A 21751-nucleotide genomic window follows, 5' to 3' on the forward strand; every position below is an offset into this window, starting at 1 on the left:
TTTAACCTTTTTTCCCCTATAAAGTTCTACTGAGTGAATTTTTTGTAAAAGAAATATTAGTTTCCATGAAGGCAACCTATTTTTTTTTTCCAGAAAGTACTTTTTGCGTCCTTTCTAACGAGATATGGTAAACTGCTCTGCTGTAAATGCTTCGTGAGAGTATTATGTAAAGAATATCATGTGATAGAATGAGTTAAACAGAATGTGTTGGTTTAGTTAACTTAGTCGATTGTTTGGATCATATTCATGGTAAGAGGCCTAAGTTAGTGATATAGCTTACAAAAAAAAAATAAAATTTTTAGTTCATACAATAATGATCAATACTATTGTTTTCAATCAGCAGAAATAAAAGAAAACGGGGGCAGATTTAGTGATAACTATTACTAGTAATATCAAAGAACGGAAACACATACACCTTATTCTAAAATGGCGGCCAATTTATTATTATTTTGTTTGCAAGTCAATTAGCCCTCTTTGCCTCATTTTCACTTCAAAATTCTTTTGTATTTTGTACATGTTGACGAGGCAAAGAGGACTAATCGCCATGCATGTAAACAAAAGAATAATAAACTGGCTGCTATTCTCGAATGAGGTGTATACTGAACTTAAAAACGCAAAGCAAGATACGGCATTTCGCCTCGTTGGTACTTGTCGGAGGGTACAACTAGTTAACTGTTTAAACTTGAGAACTCATGTAGTTTCAAGTGATTTTCCCTCTTCGGGGCTTTTGCCATCTTATGGGGCTGGCGAAACATGCTTCGGCATCCGTCAGTTCCCACGGTGGCTTTCTAGGCCATGTTATCCCTTTTATTTTTCTTGTTGATTAAGTGCTTTCGAGACGTATTTTTCCTCTTGCCGTGCTGGTTGTGGGCAAGATGTAAGTCAAGTTCATAGGCTTTCATGGTTTGCACCTTGCGTGCTAAACATCGGACATCAATCGGACAGGCTTTATGGGTTGACAGCTTACAACGTTTCATCATGCACGATTAATGGACAATGGATTTTTTCTTTAATCAGGTTTGTTTATAGGAGATCACCTGAAACATTGGTAAACCTTTTAATTGCACGCTTTATTTTTTGCTACATCACACGTCTGCGCTAAAACGTGGAACTTCAAGGAATTAAACTGGAGCTGGTCTTGGACAAGATTAATGGACGCGGATTTTAAAAACATTTAGAGCTCAAACATCTTTGGCAAGGATTTTATCCTCCAGACCTTTTTGGCTCAATTTACCTGTTATTGCCAGGTTATAGACCATTCACAGCCTCTCCATTTTTGAACGCACGCGAAAAAGAAAGCGAGCAAAACAAGTGCGAAGCATGAGGGGGCGGGGACGGAGAGGCGAGCGAAGCGAAACAAACGAAGTCCCCACCTCCTACCCTACCCACCCCCTTACCCTGTCAATGATGAAATAAAAATACGAGAATAAAGGGCTATGAACAGTCTACCAGGCTATGGATAACCAGATAATTTAATTAACTTTGGAGCTGTTTACTCATTAATTTTGGTTACACTCATTGTAAACCGGACTAGACTTGTTAGAAATATTTAAAAACTCCCATTGAATATTGTATAAATACTTTATCAATTGTGGAACCCAGAAAAGATATTTAAAAGGCTACAAAAGCTGCGGCCCAAAAAAAAAAACAACCTTCCCGCCTCCTCTCCTGTCGCTACTAGTGGATTATTAGTTTCTCGCTCCGATATATTGTAGCTTTTGGTGGACTTTTTGTCACCCCATTGTTTATTCGTTAGATTTATCTGCCGTGTTGTGATTCTCTTGACTTTGTTACATTAAACCTGCCACTAAGATGACGAAATTCATCTAACACAGTTGACTGGTTTATTTAGACCTCGCCTATCGGCAATTAAACTAGATTTCAAGCAAAGCTCGCGCTTGAGGGCGTCCTTGCGATATGACCCTGTGTTTTGGCAAAACACTATGTTACGAGTAGTTCCCTCTTTCGCTTAGTCCGTCGAGCGTGACGCGAAAGAAAACTGCGCGAAAAAAATGGCCGCTCGAAATCCTACGCGAAAGAGGGACTACTTGTAGTCAAGCAAGCACACGCCTTGACATAAATAACTTTGTCAAGTAGCAATGTGGCAATCAAGACTTCGTGAAATCCGTTGAAAATATTCCATCTTACCATTTTTAGGAAACAAAACACCGACCGAACAATAGTAAAAGAAAACAAAAACCTCGCCATTTGCGCTTTTCTTGAGCTGCCGGGTTTGTAAAGTTAGTTACTATTTGTATCCAACAAGGTTAAGAAAACTACCAAGTATTTTAAGGGAAAAAATGCTCTTAGTTTGATCTTGAGTAGACGTATTCACAATAAAACAATGTAAATTCTTCAGAAATGCCTTATTGCCACCGCCACCGCCACCGCCACCGCCACCGCCACCGCCACCGCCACCGCCACCGCCACCGCCACCGCCACCGCCACCGCCACCGCCACCGCCACCGCCACCGCCACTGCCACCGCCACTGCCGACTGCTACGGCCACTACCGACTGCTACGGCCACTACCGACTGCTACGGCCACTACCGACTGCTACGGCCACTGCCGACTGCCATGGCCACGGCCACTGCCACTGTCCCTGCCCCTGCCCCTGTCCCTGTCCCTGTCCCTACCATTGTCCATGCAACTGCTACTACCGAGCGAGAATCGCATTACGAAAATTTGTCAACCATCTTGAGAGGGAACGCCAGCCATTACAGCTTAAACAATTTCCTTCAATTGAAGAAAACAGACAACGTATGGAACTTACTTATCAAATCACAATTCTTTTACTTTTTCCTTGCTTACCATCTACAAGTAGTTTACAGACAACTTATAACTAACACTTTTTAGTCCCTATCTTCCGTGTTGAGAAAAGTTACCAGTAAATGCGAAACATTTAGTAATGCTTTCCATAGGGAACGGCCTCGTTAGCTAGGTTTGCACACTGCTTTATTGCAGTTACAACGGCAGCAGAAGTTTCCCACTAGGCAGGTTGTGAAGAGACACGGGTTAACGTTGCTACATTTTTCAGGATTCTTTAAACACTTGCAATTTTTCATTCCTGGGGAGTAAAATTATAGTAAATAACAATAGTTAGCTTTTGCTCAAGGAAGAATATTTTATACTGCATGATTGACTTATGAAAAATCGCGCCACTTTTTCATCCATTCATAAGTAAAACCAAAGGCAAACGTAACTTTTTCGCGAATGTTCTCCCGTGCATTGCGTCAGCTACATGTAATTACCTCAAGTTTTGATTGGCTCAATATATTGTCTGTGTCCTTCGTGATTGGATAGAGTGATCTGACTTTGGTTTTGGTCTTCGACACTTAATTGAAAATCGTTCTACCACGGGAAGAGTTAAGTCTTCATTGCTCGAGCCTTCATAGATAAGACATTTGTTACATGACTGACAAAATTAAGAACGCGTTCATTGGCACTGAGAGCAAATTAGAAAAATTTAACATGATAATTTTGCCTACTGAAGTAATTTATGTCATGAGAAACGCAGAAATTATTCAAGGTGCATGGCATATTACTGAAGCGGATACTAACTCTCCCGCTCCCTCCATGGGGAAATTTGGTCTTTGCCGGTACCACATTCATGTATGCTCAATTTATTTAGGATGACCACAATCTCTTAGATAATTCTTACCTTTCGACGGCGTTTTGAACTGCGAGGAAAGGAAAAAAGGAAATTAAAAGGTGTTGTTATTTATGAAGGTATATTTAACTAATTTTTTAAATGGTTTATCAAGATGATTGAAGATAAAATCAATTCTAAAAAATCTAAAAAGAACCATTTATTGATGCGTAGGGTATGTTCAAAAGATGTTATCTTCAAAATTTCTCGAATTGTTTTAGTTTACGGGGGTTTTTTAGGAGTCTATACGCATATATATCTGTCCCAAAAGTCACTGTAATTTCGATTCCAATTTCTCTGCCCCCCCCCCCCCTAGAAAATTGATTTTGTAACTCTCCTCTTGATGCTTTATTCCCTTGGAAGTAGTATTCCTTCCTCACAAAAAAGGAAAAAAACAAAAAACAAAAAAAAAAACAAAAATAAAATAAAAGGAAAAATGTCCAGCCCCAAATATTTCAGGCAAATGTCATATCGATCTAGAAATAGATCCTCTCCATCAATTATTGGTAAACTTCCTCAATGACTAGTCTTTACAGTTATTTGGATTTTGTTCTTAAGGAAGCAACCCTTTCCTTCGATTATACAGCTACATCGTTGCTGACTTGCTTCCATTGTGGGTCATATGTCAAAGATTTTGACACATATTTATTTTCATATACGAAGATTCTTCCAAATAATAATAATAAAAAAAAAAAAATTATGTAAATGCCTATTCTGGAAATAAGCCCGCTTAGAAAAGTCTTTTCCAAAGAAAAGAACAACAACAACAAAAAACGAAAAAACAAAACAAAAACAAAACTAAACAAGCGTTAAACAAATGAGGCTGGTTTTGCCATAAGCATTTTGTGGTATTGTTCGATAAGAGCCCTTACCGGTGATCCAAGAACAAATGCAAGATTTACGATCAGTAGGACGATTAAGATCTTCGACATGTCGGCTCTCATCAGATAACAGGACTCTGAAGGTAAAAGGTATTCCTCGGTCATTAGAATTAGGACTCGCGGGGCAATTCATTTGTGTCTTATTTCAGTTTATCATGGAAACATTTTGTGCCACTTTAAAATTTGGTCGCGTAAATCACAATAAGTAAGATTTGCATATCTCAGCGGTATTGTTCTTTGACGCAACCAGCCAAAGATAACGTTGCATATACATGCCAGTAAATTAAATATGATGCCTCAAATCCTTTCGAGTTTTCTGACGCTTTCTTCAACGACAGAATCAAAACAAAAACAACCACCCACAATGCATGTCGTTCGAGAGAGTCTTTAAATCTTTTTTCTAGAAGGTACCTATTGGTTGTACATGCGCATGGCGTTGAAAACTTCCTGTCATGTTGGCACTTTTCGTGCAGGCACATTGTTCATCTACAAAAAGACCTGATGTGCTTCTAACTGAGCACGGATTTGTCTGAAACATGATAAAGCTCAACAGTACAGTCCCTCCTAACCTGAAATCTCGTTTAAAAAAAAGTTAAAATCCGACGTACTTTCTCTATGTCACAGACTTATTTGCCAAAGCAAGATGGCAGATCGCAAAAAAGCCAACTACCATTTCCCAAGCTCCTGGGCTCAATTGAAGGATCAATCTAAACCACTCGTTCCGTCGCTTACCAGCATAAAGCGATTGACTTACGTCAACGCCCTAAAGTTAAATTTCCTCATAATAGTAATTACTTCAAGAGCTACTTTATATGAATGACTGATATGAGCCCTCTAACTTCGTTCTCGGGCTAATATTTTATTTTTTCAGAACATAGAATTTCCACTGGCAACTATCAGATAATAGGCTCCAGACCAAAAAACACTAGTGTTTATAAAGGAATCGAGAACGAACAATCTAATTGTTTTTGTACATAATTTCCTTCGTATTACGCTACAGTTGAGCAAAACCTGAATACGCGTCACTAAATGAAAAAAAGAAAAAGAAAAAAGAGAGAGAGAGAGAGAGAGAGAGAGAGAGAGAGAGAGAGAGAGAGAGAGAGAGATAATGATTTATGAACCAAGGAAGCTTTTTGCTAAACATAAATTGTTCTCTGGTATTAAATCGGCTCGGACAAGCGTACCTAGCATTTATATTACCGACTGCTCGAAGCAAAACGGACTGCTTGTAGTCTTGAGCCGATATCGATCACGTCATTGATGGATAATTAGAATTCCGGTACCACACGAAAAATTAGAATAGGAAAGAAAAAAGGGTTTGAAACCAGATTAATAAGGAATTCACCACAAGCTCGCGTAAGAGGCGGACAAAAACTTTCTACCGAGGTTATTCAGATTGTATTGCAAACTTCTGTGCGACTGTTTTAGATATCTTCTCAAAAAAAATCATTTCTAACGACACCAAATGTCGAAAAGAAATACGGAAGTTCATATGAAACACTTGAAAGTACTGGGGAAATGAACCTGATGATGAAATTTTACCTGTGTTTGCACAATTTCTCTGAACTTTGAAACTTATCTTCTCGAGTTCTCATAGGAAATTGCTTTTGGTACAATTTCAGGCAACTATTTAGCCTTTAGAAATCCAGAAAGGACTGTAATATACTTAAAGTTATTTTGGTACATGGCTTTCATCCATTTAATAATGAAATTGCTCGATTTCCTATCGGATTTCGTCTTAATTTGTCTAATACATTTCAATATGTATCGGGCGATTTAAGACTTGATCATGAATAATTCTAAGTTTCCTAGTGATTTAGTAGCAAGGTCCTATGGTGAATTGCTGTACAATAAACTGTTCTATAATAATAACATAGCATTAACTGGTGATTAAAATCGAATGCAAACAATTCCGCCGTGTTTGTACATCCAGATTATACTAACTGAAACTCGTTACTGACCACTTTCACTCTTAACCACCATACAGAGAATAAACTGTGATACATAAAAACAATTCTTACCGTCTGATGTTCTCCGCGAAAGACAAATGAATGAGCTTCTGACAAATGAATGATTAATTTTAAATTTTGATATTTATATGATTTAATTGAGTCTTTGAGCAATATTTCTATGACGTTCGAGATCTTCAGTGACCTTTAACAGTTTTCAAAAAAAAAATTTCTTCTGGCGTGCACAATAGCTGATCGAAGCGGAATAACTAGATATTGAATTGGTTGTAAGTCTCGGTTTTAAAAGGTATATATATTCCGTGGTTTACTGTATACTAGAGGCGCTCTGGCACGCGAAGAGAGCCAGCTGATCACCATACTTAGATCATACGAACCCATGAATTGCTTTTCTCATGGTCATCGTGGCTAACGGAATTGCTCATGGGCACGTGCGCGCGACGACGAAGACGACGACGACGACGACGACTTTAACGAGATCGCGCCACACGGCGGCCATACTCAGGCTAATAGGTTGACCGAGGCAAGCAGCCTTGGTTTATAGCTTCGATACATTTAATTTGCCGTATAACGTTTTCACCTAGTTTTCATTATTTTTGTCTGGGACTCTGGGGCTCGTCTGAAAGGAATATTCAGATGGCTGCAAGCTTATCATCCCAAAGTCTTATACTAAGGTTAGAAAAAATATTCAAGCCATGAAAATCTCTAGGTTTTTATAGCAGCAACGAACCCGAGGTCGAAGAACTCCTTGATGGCTCCCTCTTCACACATGTCAGCACACTTCTTTCGTCTTCTTCTCGCTTCTGGACGAGCGTCATCGAGACAGAGGTGTGGGATGAAGAGCCTCTTCTAAGCTTGTTGTATTGCTACAGCCTCCAGCAACACAACTTCTTTGTATTCTGCAACAATTTGGAATCACGCTATCGCATGTTCGCACTTATTCTTCTCAGAAGCATAACATTGTTACTCCTGGGATGACGTCCCCGAATAACCTGCTCATTTTTCGCTATTCCACGGTCTTGGCCGTGGAAAACGCCAATTTTACAAAATTTGATAATTCATAGAAAATTAAAGAGCTACAACTAGCTACATCAAATTTTTTTTTCGCACTGGTGATCAGGAAAACAAGGAGATTCACATTAGGGAATAAAAATTTGGGGGTTAGTTGCACTTTAAGTTTTTAACTAGAAAAAAGAAACAGAGAAACCGCAAGCCAAAGAACTACATACTCACAATCGATCAGTTGTTGAGTCTCTGGCCCAAGAAAAACAAATGCTTTTTTTCCCTTTATGGTTAATTTATTAAAGTAATCAGGAAATCCGCTTTTAGGCTTGGCTAACTCTATATATTACTCGCTGGCCTCCAAAACACACTACAGCTGCCCGAGAGTTGCTCACGTATAATTTTTCGCTCCGCTATGAATCGCGTTATCGACGGTTTTGATACGCGATTTTATTTTCAATGCCATTTAAATCAGCCAGGAAAAACAAGCAGACATTCAGCTAAAGGTATACAGGCTATGTTAAAGCAATATTTCGATTCAGTCTAAACACCATTAGACCATTGATACAAGAAAGCAGCTCCCACGGGGGGATGGTGGCAACTGAACGAGCGAACTTGCCGAGAAACACAGTAAAATTGGCCAGGAGGAAAAAAAAAACGTCGTCAATTGTATCGAGGCCAAACAATATTTATTTTGAGCTGTTACATAAACAGTCTGATTCATTTGCAGTAAATTTAGCTGCAACTTCACAAACAAACTGACCGGCTCGGTTGCTGCCCTTGGCGTAACGCAATAAGGCTTCAATTATGGTAGAGAGAACGGCGAAGCTGTTGGATTTTAATCCTCCACATTCCTTTCGGGACCCTCCCAGCAAGACCAATTTGTTTATTGTGGTAAACGTGAATTATGCGAGTGAAAACAATCTGGTGAGGAAATGATATGTCAGTACCACAAAAACTCATACACAAAATTAAATCGGAAAAAGTAAGCTGCGAAACAATCTTCGACATAATCGGCGAAAGAATGCATGGTAACTAAGGAAAGTATTTATGAATGAGTTTCAAAATGGCCATGGTTGCACTTCCAATCGAGTTTGTCACAAAATTCGCGTGATTTTATTTCTATTTTACCCGTCAACGTTGCATTGCGTTGGTCAGATGTACTTCTTTTAAGGTTTTAATTTCCGTTGTAGTTTTTAATTCTTGTAACAATTTCTGACAGTGTTTGTCTCCATTTCCACAAACTTCTATCCACTTGGCGTTTTATGTAAGCTCAGGGTGAAGCCGTTTGGTTTTATGATCAAATGCTATTCGCAGAGGAATATATTTAGCCGCCAAGACAACTTTCAAACTTTCAAACATTAATCTCGTGTGACCATAAGAATAATTTAATGTTGCATTTTATTCAAAAGTAGCAAAAAATAAGCAAATAAATAAAATAAAGTTCATTAAGTACAATTCGTGATTTTTCTGTCATTGTAGGGAGCATGTGAACAATGTCTCTTTTCTAAACTTCAGCCAGTGTTTTATATACAATACAGAATTGTGATTCTAAATGGAGGGTTCTCCCTTAAATGTGCTATATAAGTATGTGCGTGTATGGTTTTTAACCGTTTTGATCAGAGATGGGTATCGATTTTGGTCTCCAATTGGGTATGGTTTTAGCACCCTAGTCTTGAGTTGTATTAGGTATGTTTATTAAAAGAAGCTACTTTTTCATCACTATCAATACGACCATCAACAAAAGCCCTTCTCGGTCTGAACTAGGGAGCTAATTCTAAGCGGGTCTAAAACAGGGTGTTCATTTAAGGTGGCCGAACACAAGTGCCTATGCCTAATTCACCATTACTTTTAAACTATTTATGCTTTGGCGCCCGCTTTTTGCATGAGTCAAGGTTAACCACAGGAGGGTTTATTTTCGCATTTGGCTAAGGTGTGTGCTGTTGCAATGGCAACGGGGCTGGTTAAAAACAAGGCTTAAAAAATGTTTTTTGTTCATTTAAAAAAAATCCAGTCGTTAGATTTTTTTCATCATTTGCCCACCACGAATTGATATCAAATCCCTTCTGCCAACACTGCTCTAATAAAATTTTGACATAGATGATTTTCGTCATGATCTCTCTCATTTCATTCGAACTTTCTCCCTCAGTTCAAATACATGATGTTTTATATATTTCGTTACAATCTATGCCAGCTAAGACAATTTCCTTATTACAACTGATGGAAATTGATCTTTCTTGAAATTAGATTGCAGCAGAAATTCCTATTGTGGTTATTGCACCTCAACACTGAGACCGCTTCAGGACTTGAATTCAGTTTAACAAACTTCCTTCCTCTGTATTTGTAGCGATACACGTCTTTACGGACAAATGGAGACTCCAAATGTGACGTAGATCGGAAGAAACTGCGTTGAATTACTTCTCACTGCGCGTTACAGGTATTAAAAAGGTATTAAAAATGCTAAGTGATCGCATCTGTTGTCCTTGTAACGCATCGTTTTGGCAATTGTTTTCCAGGTTGTCAGTGAATTCGAGGGAGTTTTTTCTCGAACAGAGCTTATTTACTGTGTAGTCTGATGTCACGTGCTTTTTTTTTTATCTAAGACTGCGAAAATTATTTTTAAAATCGATATTTTTTTAATTTTATTATTATTTTAATCCTTATAATTTCTTTATGAAATAATTTGTGGTCATCTTTAACCATGAGTGAGCAAGTATAGTCACGAGTGATTCAAATGATAAGCGTTTCTACACTTTGCCACTCGTTTCACATTCACTTGATAACGTTCGTGAAGGTAATAGAAGAGCAAACCGTTAGCAGTCGTACATGATGTAGAATTTATTTGCAAAATGGTAATAATAACGGAGAAAGTGGACAATTAGGACTTTCTTTGATAATATTACTAAAAGTCCCACAAGGGAATGTTTGACTACCTCTCTTTGTGCTAATTTCTGTCGAAGAAACCACCAAGTAGTTACAGTGAATTGTTTCGGTAAGTAACAAATGCACCTGACCATATCGAAGGCCTTTCTCGAAAAAAAAAAAAAAAAAGAAAAAAAAGACAGTTTTAAATGGTGAACGCACGAAAAGCGCTGTAGACGTTTTCGCTCAAAAGAAGTTCTCAAAAGATATTTTTAATTCCGAAATTTGTTATAGATACGATTAATTAGTAATTGGACCTCGTGTCGTACAATTAAGAGAGTAATCGTGCTCGTAATTTCATATCGCCCCCCCCGGGGGGGGGGGAGGGTGTACTTAACAAAGTTTAATACGGGGAGGCTCCGCCCCGAGGTCCAACCACCCCTTACCCTTTTATATACCATTTTGGCGGAAAAGGTACGCCTTTTATATACCTTGTATTGAAAAAAGGTACTCCTTTCACACACCCACTTTGGAACACTGCACCCCCTTTCTAAACTCTTGTAACTTCCACTCGAAAAAGGCCCTTTTAAATACCTAAATGACAGATTTCCCTACCCTTTTATCTACCTCAACTTGTGAAATCCCCACCCTGTTATATACCTGAAGCCTGAAAAAGGCACCCGTTTTGGGCGGAGCCTCCCCGTATAGGCCATTATAGGGAGTACCCCCCCCCCCTCCCTCCCGTATCGGCCTCGCGCTTCGCACTCGTCCGATTTTGAAATTAGTCGCGCGATTACTCCCTGGATTGAACTCCACTCGGTCCAATTACTATTTATTATTATTATTATTATTATTATTATTATTATTATTATTATTATTATTTTCAATCCGTTAGAAAACAAAGGACGGTAAAATCTGATTGTCTAATTGAAACGGATGCCGTATATGGTAATGTGTTAAGGTTATTTTAAGGTGAGTGTGTTATCTGACTCAGCGGGTGTCGCAAACGGTCGCCGTCATTGTTCTTGTTCAAGCACGTTTGGCACATGGGAAGGGATCTCTTTAAATATAATCAGTTATTACGACAAACTAACGCTTCATAAAATTAAATTCGCTTTAGTGGATAAACATAAGAAAATTTGCACCGTTTCGAGGTCTTTACCATGATGACTACTCGATTGTTTACATCAAGAGGCACCCTTTCACCTGTAGAACGTGGCTTACGCGACGCCATCTTGGATTGGCTATGCACGCGCCTAAGGCTTGCAGTCTCCTATGGGACAAATATAACACCAGAACGAGTGCTCTTCCGTCTTTAAAATGATACTGTTGCCAGTTTTCGTACCAAGATGATATTGTGTTCATTGTCAAACCAGAGACGGGATTCAGAGGCGGCCTTGCAAAGGGCAGACACCTGTTTTAAAAAATGCACTTAACTTGTGGCCCAGTGATTGAACAGTTATTCAAAGCTACGACCTTGGCAGTTATCGTGACAGATGATTTTGGCTGGGTACATCCTAGCTCTGTCATTTTCGATACTTGTCGCTCAAAAAGGTAAGTAAAGTAAAGTAAAGTAAAATCCTTTATTTAAAACACGATTATCGTTTAAGCACTACGTGCTTGAGGGGTAGTATATCTAGTTAATTTTCTAATTATCTAATTGCCTACTGATAAAAGGAATGAAATATAAGAAATTAACTTACTTTATCGCAAATCTGATTTCCCTAAATATCGGACTAGATTTTGCCTTTGGATAAAATTGTTTAAAATTACAAGAATCATTGAAATATTCTGAAACACAGTTCCACAGTACAGCTCCTCTGTAACAAACAGAATTTTTCATGAAATAAGTGGAAAATCGTGGAACGACGGCCTTATTATGTCCTCTTAAGTTATACTTAGCTCTTATTAACCGAGCTGGAGGTCTGTATGGGAGAATCTTGACCGAGGTCGTGAGTACAGACCGAACGCAGTGAGGTCTGTACACACGACCGAGGTCAAGATTCTCCCATACAGACCGACTTAGCTCGGTTAATAAGATGTTTAATATATGGCAAAGAAGAAAACTTTAATTCGTTAAATGTAATTGGCTTGCCGACAGTTTGCTTGCGAACGGCGATGAGCTTAACTTAAACCTGCCGAAATTTGCTCGTTCTCTTTACTTGTTTGTTTTGTCATCAGGCTTTTTGGCAGTGCCATAAATGATTGAGAAGAAAATAAAAGAAAATGGTGAACATTTTTGTATTTTAGTTTGCTACTTTGTCAACGCAAAATGAAACCGGTCTAGCTAGATGCCGGTCTAGATGGGAAAATCTAGACCGCGGTCAATATCGATTTCAGCCAATCATATTCGTGAATTCGGTAGTTCCCAGTCTTTGTGAGACGCAGCCATATAATAAGGACTATTACGCCATACAACTAAATCTGAAATCATTGCGGGCATATTATCGCTAAAAGGTGGAGTAGCCATGTACATCTTGACTTCAAAACGATGTTTGATTTGTAGTTCTGATCGTATTTTATTTGCATGTCGTCTGGTGGCTCCTCGCGCTGTTAGACTGGTTTAATTTCAACAATGTTGTGTACGAAATTAAACCACTTGAAAAGTTAATATTCCGGAATTTGAGAAGAAAGTTTGATCTTATTCTCTTCTTTCAGAGCAAGTCAGCTTGCTGTTCGTTGGTGACATCTCCTTCTCTGGTCCGGTGAAATATTACGTGGAACATAATTACCACTCATATAACGATTCGTTCAGAGATGTGGCTCCTTTCATCAGAGAGGCGGACATTTCAGTCACAAATTTGGAGTCTCCGTTTGTCAGCAATGATGTGTATTGTTGCCAGGATAAGGAAAAGAAGGTTGTTTTGGATTTCAGTCCTGAAGCTGTCTCAGCCTTGAGGTAGTATTGGAAATGTCCCTTAATTTTGCATGATGTTTATTTGAATTCCTCAGTAAGCAGCCTTTGGTCAGTTCTTCAATTTTTTTCTACAATGAACTTCGTTTTTTCATCATCATTCTGGATTTTAACAGATTCTATTAATCTACGTTATTAAAGAATTAACGTTTATTTAACAATGGTGTTTACGACAAAGGCAAAAATTGCCTCTGATTTTGTTTTGTTTTCCACCAATCCGTAAATCAGGGCAACAAATAAGTGCAAAAAGTCTTATTTACGCTAAAAGCTATACATATATATTCTTACTGCAGTGCAGAAATTTGAGGTTAAATCAGGTGCGGCAAAAGTTTGTCGTTTGCCAAAAATCGCTAAATCCAAGATGGTGAATTCCATATCGCGTCTTTCCATGCAAAACAACCTCATTTTGTAGACCAAGTTGAGTATTATTTACTCAGGCCCCGTCCGTACTATGCCGGAGGGATCTGAAAACGGAGGTTTCATTCTGAAAACGCATCAAATGTTTTCTGTCCACATTATGCCGGAGGAATTTTGCATTATTTCATGTTTGAGTAAAACTCGGGCAGGGGGAAATCAAGATTATTGTAACGTCATCGTTTTCAGAGAACTTCGTTTTCAAAATGTTTTTCGTCCACGCTAAAGTTCACTAAAACGGAAACCCGGCGTTTCCAAATTCCCCGGTTTGAAGAGCGTTTTCGTAAAGCCCCGTTTTCGTGACGGATTAGTGTGGACGGAAGGCCTAACGGAGAAATAAAGCTCCGTTTTCAAATTTCTCAAGTGTGGTGTGGACGGGCCTCAGCATGAAATAAGTTTGACATCTCTAACTAGAGCAAAGAACCGGCTCTGATTATATAACAAACTATCATTTGCTTCGCTTTTTTCAAAGGCAAGCAGCACGTGACAATTTGATTCTCAGTTGTACATTGCGAACTGCGGTACGTTAACTACGCGGAGTGAACACAGTAAATTGATAATGAACTAGTATGCAATAGCACCTCGTGAACATATTTACATTCATTGACTAGTTCATGGTCACATGACATCTAACAATGAAACTGTTCCCCGCCAAATGCCATGAGCGGGCAACATTGCGAAAACTATGACGTCAAACGGGAAACAGTTCACTGTTTCCCGCGAAATGTTGACCGCTGTTGCACGTCATTTGTCAATAAAGTGATTGTTTCGACCTCGTCTCGGGAAACATTGAGATTCTCGGGGAACAAAATTCACTGTTCCCCTCGGGACCAGTCATTAAGTGTTAAGTATACCCGTAGTGGTAGGTCGAAGAAGAAAAGGCTGGCGACGACATTCGTTATTTTTGAACACGTCTTCCTGGATTTATTAGGGAGTTTGAGTAACCACGACGGCTACGTCGAGGACAACGTCGCCTAAAAAATGACTTTATATTTTACCTACGAATCTCGCGATACTCTGAAGTAATTTTCTAATCACTGTCAAGACTATCACAAACCTAAATCTGGAACTCAGCGAGAAATTCTAATAAAATTAGCCGTCGCGGCTCACGTTCTCCAGACAACGCAAAATGTAGTCATTTCACGTTGTCGTTTTGCAGAGGACAGTAAAGAAATGTACCAAGAATTATAACGTACGTGCACAGCCATTATTCTGCTCATTAAATCTTTTGTTTAGCGACGTTCCCGTTGCCGTTGCCGTCGAAGTTTTCTGAAACTCCCTCTGAATGTCTATGTTTGTTCAGAACCCGGCGTTCAGTCGAGGAAATGCGTCTGTCATTGTTTATTTTTGTTATATATGGGCCTTTCGGATTCAAATTTCTAGTGACTTTCTTTATACTAGGCCACTTCTTCGGCAAGAAAATCACCCATCAGTTATTCACAATTGCAACCATGCATTGCATGTTAGTTTTGCAGGATTTGACGTGGTTTCACTGGCTAACAGTCACCTGAATGACTTTGGTTCTAAAGGAGCAAACCTTGCCGTTCAAGTTCTCAAACAAGCAGGCTTAAAATACTTCGGCGTCAGTTACGGGAAATTCTCTTCCTCTCAAGTGAGTAGCTTAGACAGACACAAACGACACTAATATCCTCTTTACGTTTTTTCTTTCTTTCCTCCTAACTCTCTTTCTTTCCGCCAAATTCGGATTTCCGCGGCGGCGGCGGCGGCGGATCCAAAGCATTGTTAGGCTCAGGTCAAAGGTAGTACTTCACATAAGACGAACTAAATTTCAAATTGAGTCAGTCCAAACGGGTAAAGCTCGAGGACCAACACGGTCTATCCGTCTAAAGCAGACGGATACATGTGCATGAACGTGTTGGTCAATCTAACTTTAGTCGGACAAACTCAGTTGAGTAAAACGTCGAACTTATCATGAACTCATTTCGCTCAGTTTAGTTCGTCTCATGTGAAGTCCGACGTTTGACCTGGGCTTTAGTGCTCTCATTTCGGATTACCTGCGAACAATCGGTAGATAATACTTTGCAAATCTTCTTCGAAATTCTCAGACAAAAACATGCAAAGAAGCAACTCCATAAATCCAAGGTTGGATTTTAATCGCAATCCAGAGACCCTGTGCATAAATGGCGCCTATTTTTGAACTACAATACTTATACACTCTAAGCCTCACATTCATGTGAAAAATCTTTTGTCTTGAAACATGAGTACGAGGCTAAGGATGTATTAAGTATTGTTATTCAAATTTAGGCACCATTTATGCAAAAGGCCTATGTTTTATTGAGAAATCCGAAATCCGATTTTCAAAGTCAAAATCGAAGGTTGCCTTAATTGTTCAAATAATTTCTTTGTTTTCATTTTTTTCATATAGGAACCTCTCATTATGGAAACAAAAGGACTCAAAATTGGGTTTTTAGGTTACTGTGACGACGTTCTACACAGCGGCAAAAATAATTGTACTGGGATTAGATTATTGTCCACTTCTGGTCCAGCTATTTATCAAGACGCAATTGCCACCAAGGACATAGCCAAGCTAAAAACGGTATAACTCAAATTAAGCTAAATAAGTATAATATGACTTGGTAAAAGTCCCTTCAAACTATCATGAGTTCTCGGTAGCTTCTTCTCATCCGCCGACCACCTGTTCCGAGCATGACACGCCGTAAATTTCTGGAAAACGTATTTTTACAGCCAGTTAGTTAGCGTGCATTATTGACCATTTCCGAGTTGCCTTAGGCCTCTCTATCAAAGCGAGGCGCGGTGCACAACCATTCATATGAAAATGAGTTTAATTTGCATGTGACTGAAATTTCATTTTCATATGAAAGAAAAGAGGCTAAAGGTAATTCGGGAATGAGCCATTAAGAACGGCTGCATCATTAATCTGTTTGTTAAATAAGAAATTGTTTCTATTGATTCACAAATTAGGTACAGGAGTGCATTTGGGAAGGATTAAGCCTCTAACCGAGGGTAGAGAAAGTTAGGACCCTCAGACGTTTCGTTTAACAACATGCTTGAAATCCAGTCTTGACGCTGTAAGTCAGTGGTCGCCTTCACACTATAAGGTGTCACTCACAAATATGTTTCTCGTTCTTCCAAGGTTAATGTCGACATTATAGTCGCATTTATGCACTGAGGTAAAGAACTTCTTTTTGAACCACTTCCTTATCAACGTCATATAACCATACACCTGCTGTCTCTTGGTGTGCATGTTATAATTGGATCACATCCCCACGTGTTGCAGCCGCATTGTATCCTTGGCAACAAGCTTATAGCATACAGTCTAGGAAAATTTTTGTTTCCTCCAACCCGACTTCTTGGAGGCAACGACCCTGTAAGTAAGCACGTTTCGAAAATACATTGTAATTTTACTGCAAATTAAATATGGAACATTACCATACCTTGAAGAATACAGCCAATCAGAAGGTTAGTGAACCGTTACATATTTGCATGCAGTTTCCGATGAGTCGCATCCCCAAACTTTTACCGGCGCTCATCGCGGCGTCTAGATTTTCCCCAGAAGACGTAGCTGGCGGAGAGCTTCAGCATTTCGACTTTCTAGACAGAGAAGTTTATTTTAAAAAAGCTTTCAGAAAACCCGATAAGAAAATGTTTATTACTCTGATAGCAAATTAATTTCGCTTGTCTTGCAATCCTACTTTCAGAACTTGTACGGGAGACTAGGCAGGAAACCTGATAAAGACATGATGCGATTTTATGAGAGAGATAGTCTTGGAAATAAGATATTCAGAGATTTGAATCACAGCCAGATGTTTAAAGTAACTGTGACTAGGTATGGTTCATTCCTAGCTGCTTGTTTAATTTTAATTATAATCCATATCTAAGTCCCTCGGTGGAAACAGAAGTGTTTTTCATGCCTCCCATCCCTCACCTGACTCTTTTTAGACCTCAACCTAGGATGGTACGTAGGCATCTTTTAGGACCATCGCCCTTACTGGATTAGGAAAAGTTATTCGTAGATATTAATAATGAATGAAAATTTGAGACTTTGCGAAGACGGCTATGGGCTTTCGTTCATGCACATTTTCATTCCACTCACTGTGCTTAAATTACTGTAATGAGTCCATTTAACAAGCTTCAGGCTATGTATCATGGATTTGTAGCGGACAGAAGAGAAGAAAAACATAAAATACTCCCGAGCTGTGTTGTCTCTTGAAAAACGTGCAATTTGTATTTCCGTGTCACCTACCGACACAAATTTCATTGTTTTATATTTTTTTGTAGAGTTTAGGTTTCTTATCTTTTTTCACTAAACCCGGACTTGGCTATTACCATTTTCTCCTGTGTTGTCCCAGTTTTGTTATTTACAAACTATTTAGCAATTATTCACCGAAGGCGAATATGCACCGAAAGCATTATGCACCAATGTTCACTGAGCCCGAGGCGAATAGTTGGTTTAGCTATGATAATTTTCAGAGGCAAATATTAAGAACTACAAAATTGTTTGGTATATTGGTATGCAGCCGTCGTAAGCTCAAATGTACATCGATTGCGAACAAACGAAACTTAACGAAAAATAAATTGATCCGGTTCCTTCGTTATATCGTTGTTGACTTCATTCACAGTTGTGCTCAACGTCTAAACATGAGTAGCTCCAGTTTAAAGAAAATTAATTTCGGTCTCTTGATCTGACCCGCTGGCGATCAACGAAACCAGAAAAACGCGAGAAGCGCCTCCAGGATTTAGCGCGGCCAGTTTTTTTTTCTCGAGGTTTTCTTTCGCGTCTCTCTCGACGGACTAAGCCAAAGAGAGACTAGTCGTGGTCAATTGCTAAATTTATAATGTATATTTATTTCTTTTCAGGAATGGCGTCATCGAAGCTAAGTACTTCCCTATGGATATGAAATTCGATCCAACAACCAAGCGACTTCACCCCGAACCTACAGAAAACGCTAAATGGAAAAATGTTTTTGGAGAAACGGACAAGGAGTGTCAGAATTGCTTCTAAATCATAAATTAATTTATGTTTAAAAGCAACCGTGGGGTATTTCATTATAAAATATATGTATCTATCTTCAAGTTCTCGCACCGAACTAAAATATGCTTGACGTATCAACTTTTTTTATATCACAAGTTTCAATAAAAAAAAAAACAACAAAAAAAATAGGATCGCAATGCGTGCGTGTGCGCCTTGAAAGTCAGAAAAATTTCCCGCTAGCACCAGAAACCCTCTTCACAAAACGGTTGAAATAAATAAACTCTAGCCTGGGCTACCCGTGTCAAGTATGACGTCATATTACACCTAAATGAGATCAATTTTCGAAACGATCGCTATCCTGGATCTGCCATCTTCGGTGGAATTTGGAGTTTTACATCTTTTTTTTTTTTTTTTTTTTCAGTTCTAATATTGATTCAAAGAATCTTCAAATATATATATCAAAAAAATGGGAAAGATCGCAAATTATTTTATTCCCAATTTCTCAAGCCCTCGATGACTCGAAACTTCCCAGCTGCAAATTAAATTAAACCAACCCTTGGCCGTCGTACAAAAACTGACTCTTGATCCATGTAGCTTGAACCTCTGAACGCTTTACACCTTGAATAAATGTTGTTATTAATATATATATATATTTTTTTGGTAAACGTCCTTTAGGCCATGGAAATGTATAGATTCAAGTGAGAATACGAAAAATAAAATAGATCTTCAACTACGAATTGTTATGTATAGTCACTAGTATTCCAAATAATAGACGTGTCTACACATTGCCACCCGTTTCGCATTCCCTTGATCACGTTCGTGAAAGTTTTAGAAGAGCAAACCGTTAGTGGTCGTACATGATGTAGAATTTATACGTAAAAATGTTAATAATAACGGAGAAAGTGGACAATTAGGGCTTTCTTTGATGATGTTACTGAAAGTCCCATAAAGGAGAAGAAGTTTGACTACCTCTTTTTGGGCTAATTGCTGTCGGGGAAACCATCAAGTGATTATAGTGAAATGATTCGGTAAGTAACGATTGCACCTGACCATAACAAAAGCCTGTTTGGCCTGCTGATTGTTTTTTAAATTATAATCTGACATTTTTATTTTTATTTTTTCAGTTCACCAGAAAACAAAGGTATGTTAAATGTGATTGTCTAATTGGCGCTGATAGTGAAAACTGAAACGGACGGAACGCATGGTAATGAGTCAAGGTTATTTTATGGTGAGTGTATTATCTGACTCAGATGGCCTCTAAAGGAATGTCATCGTTATTTTTTAAGCGTATTTGGCTGGTATATGGAAAGGGGTCTCTTATAATGACAAACTAAACCCTCATGAAGTTAAAATTCGCTTTAGGGGGTGTTCAAGGAGCTCAGTCACGGCATTTTGAGTTAGTTTGGCCATGTACAAAATCACTTTAAAATTCAAGAAAACTTAAAAAAAAAACTGTAATCCACCAAGAGAGATTAACACCCAAGTGATGATAATATGCCATAAAGGAAAAAGGAGGGTCAAGGATGAAGAAGATTAACACGGATTACAAACGACGAACTTGAAAAATTTAGGCTAAACGTTTCAAGATGAGCAAACCGCGACGTAGCTCCTTTAACATGAGAAAAACCCACACTGGTGCGAGTTCTTTACCGGGATGACTCTTCATTTCGTACCTCGTTTACATGATGAGACACCTGTCGTGTCAAACCTGTCAAACCTGTCGTAGCTTACACGACGCCATTTTTGATTGAGTGATAAAAGCTGCGCATGCGCCATCCGGTTCAAGCCTCCCATGAGACCAATGTCACACCGAAACGAGTGGTCGTTGTTCGTTGCGAGATTTCGTACCGGAATGATTTAATTCTCGCTCCGGTATAGTACGGTAGCGACTGTACGACCTGTTTCGGTGTGACACTTGATGGTGCTATGATGTAAACAAATACAAAGCCACGAGAGGGAACTGGGGTGAACTCGCCCCGGTATGCCCTTGTTAGGTGTTACTCTCCACAAGAATTACATTATGTTATTTTGAACGTCACGGTTTCCTAACTAGACCTTCTAAAAGTACCTTCCAATAATTCTTCCCTGTTGGTTTCCCCGTTGAAAAGGACTTTTCCCACTTGCAGCGCGCCAAATTTTACCGGTGGATTTTCCACCGGTGACAAAAATACACATTAACAAATAAACAAACAAGCACTGAGTGTACGTCATGGCGTCGCGCGCGATCAACGACACAAGTCGCAGAGTAAAATAAGTGTCTGCTGAGCTCAAGTACTATAAAAATCTTTTTCGTTTAGCTTTTGTTGTCGGATATGCTTAAGGCTATGAATTGTATGGAAGCAATTGAATATGGTCCATCCAACTTAATTTCAAGTCTTTGAAAGAAGAACAGGGAAAAGCAATGGAAGGCTATTTATCCGACCAATACGTGTTTGTTTACGGACGCGATCTTAGCTCCTGCGTGATCCGGATCATTTGAGAGAATTAAGTTTGAACCTTTGCAATTTGTAAAAAACCTATTACTCTGACAGCAAATTCATTTCGCTTGTCTTGTCTTTCAGAACTTGTACGGAAGACTGGGCAAAAAACCTGATGAAGATATGATAAGAGTTTACGAGAAATATAGTCTTTGAAATAGAATATTTAGAGATTTGAATCTCAGCCAGATGTTTAAAGTAACTGTGACTAGGTATGTTTCATTCCTGCTTGTGTCTTAGAGTACTTATTTTAATTTCCGAATAATTTGTTGTTTTATTTAATTATTACTACTTTTTATCACGTGCACCTTATTCGCATTACTCTTCTTAGGATTTGTAGCTTGTTTATCGTCTGATGTAGATGTAGCTCTTTTAATACGGGAGAAGTAAATAAAATATTTGCTCGCGAATAGAGTTTTATGCTTTTTTTTTTTTTACTGGCTGTGGTATTCAGTAATTATTTTGTGATGCCTATAGTGTGAGAGCATTCGGGTATATGCCAAGGGGTCATCGCGTATTCAGTAAGATGATGCCCCCTATGCCCCTTATCTCTGTTCCTCCATGGAGACAAAATGAAAAACGTGCGAATGAAAAACCACACAGCAACAACAACAACAACAACAACCACAGC

At 38.8% G+C, this 21751-nt stretch overlaps 1 pseudogene; it reads left to right on the plus strand.

Annotated features, from left to right (window-relative positions):
- The first annotated feature begins 11857 nt into the window (after positions 1 to 11857).
- On the plus strand, positions 11858 to 18673 carry LOC145498471 (capsule biosynthesis protein CapA-like; annotated as a pseudogene).
- The last annotated feature ends 3078 nt before the right edge of the window (positions 18674 to 21751 follow it).

The sequence above is a fragment of the Orbicella franksi genome, chromosome 9 (assembly GCF_964199315.1).
Source record: "Orbicella franksi chromosome 9, jaOrbFran1.1, whole genome shotgun sequence".
Taxonomy (NCBI): domain Eukaryota; kingdom Metazoa; phylum Cnidaria; class Anthozoa; order Scleractinia; family Merulinidae; genus Orbicella; species Orbicella franksi.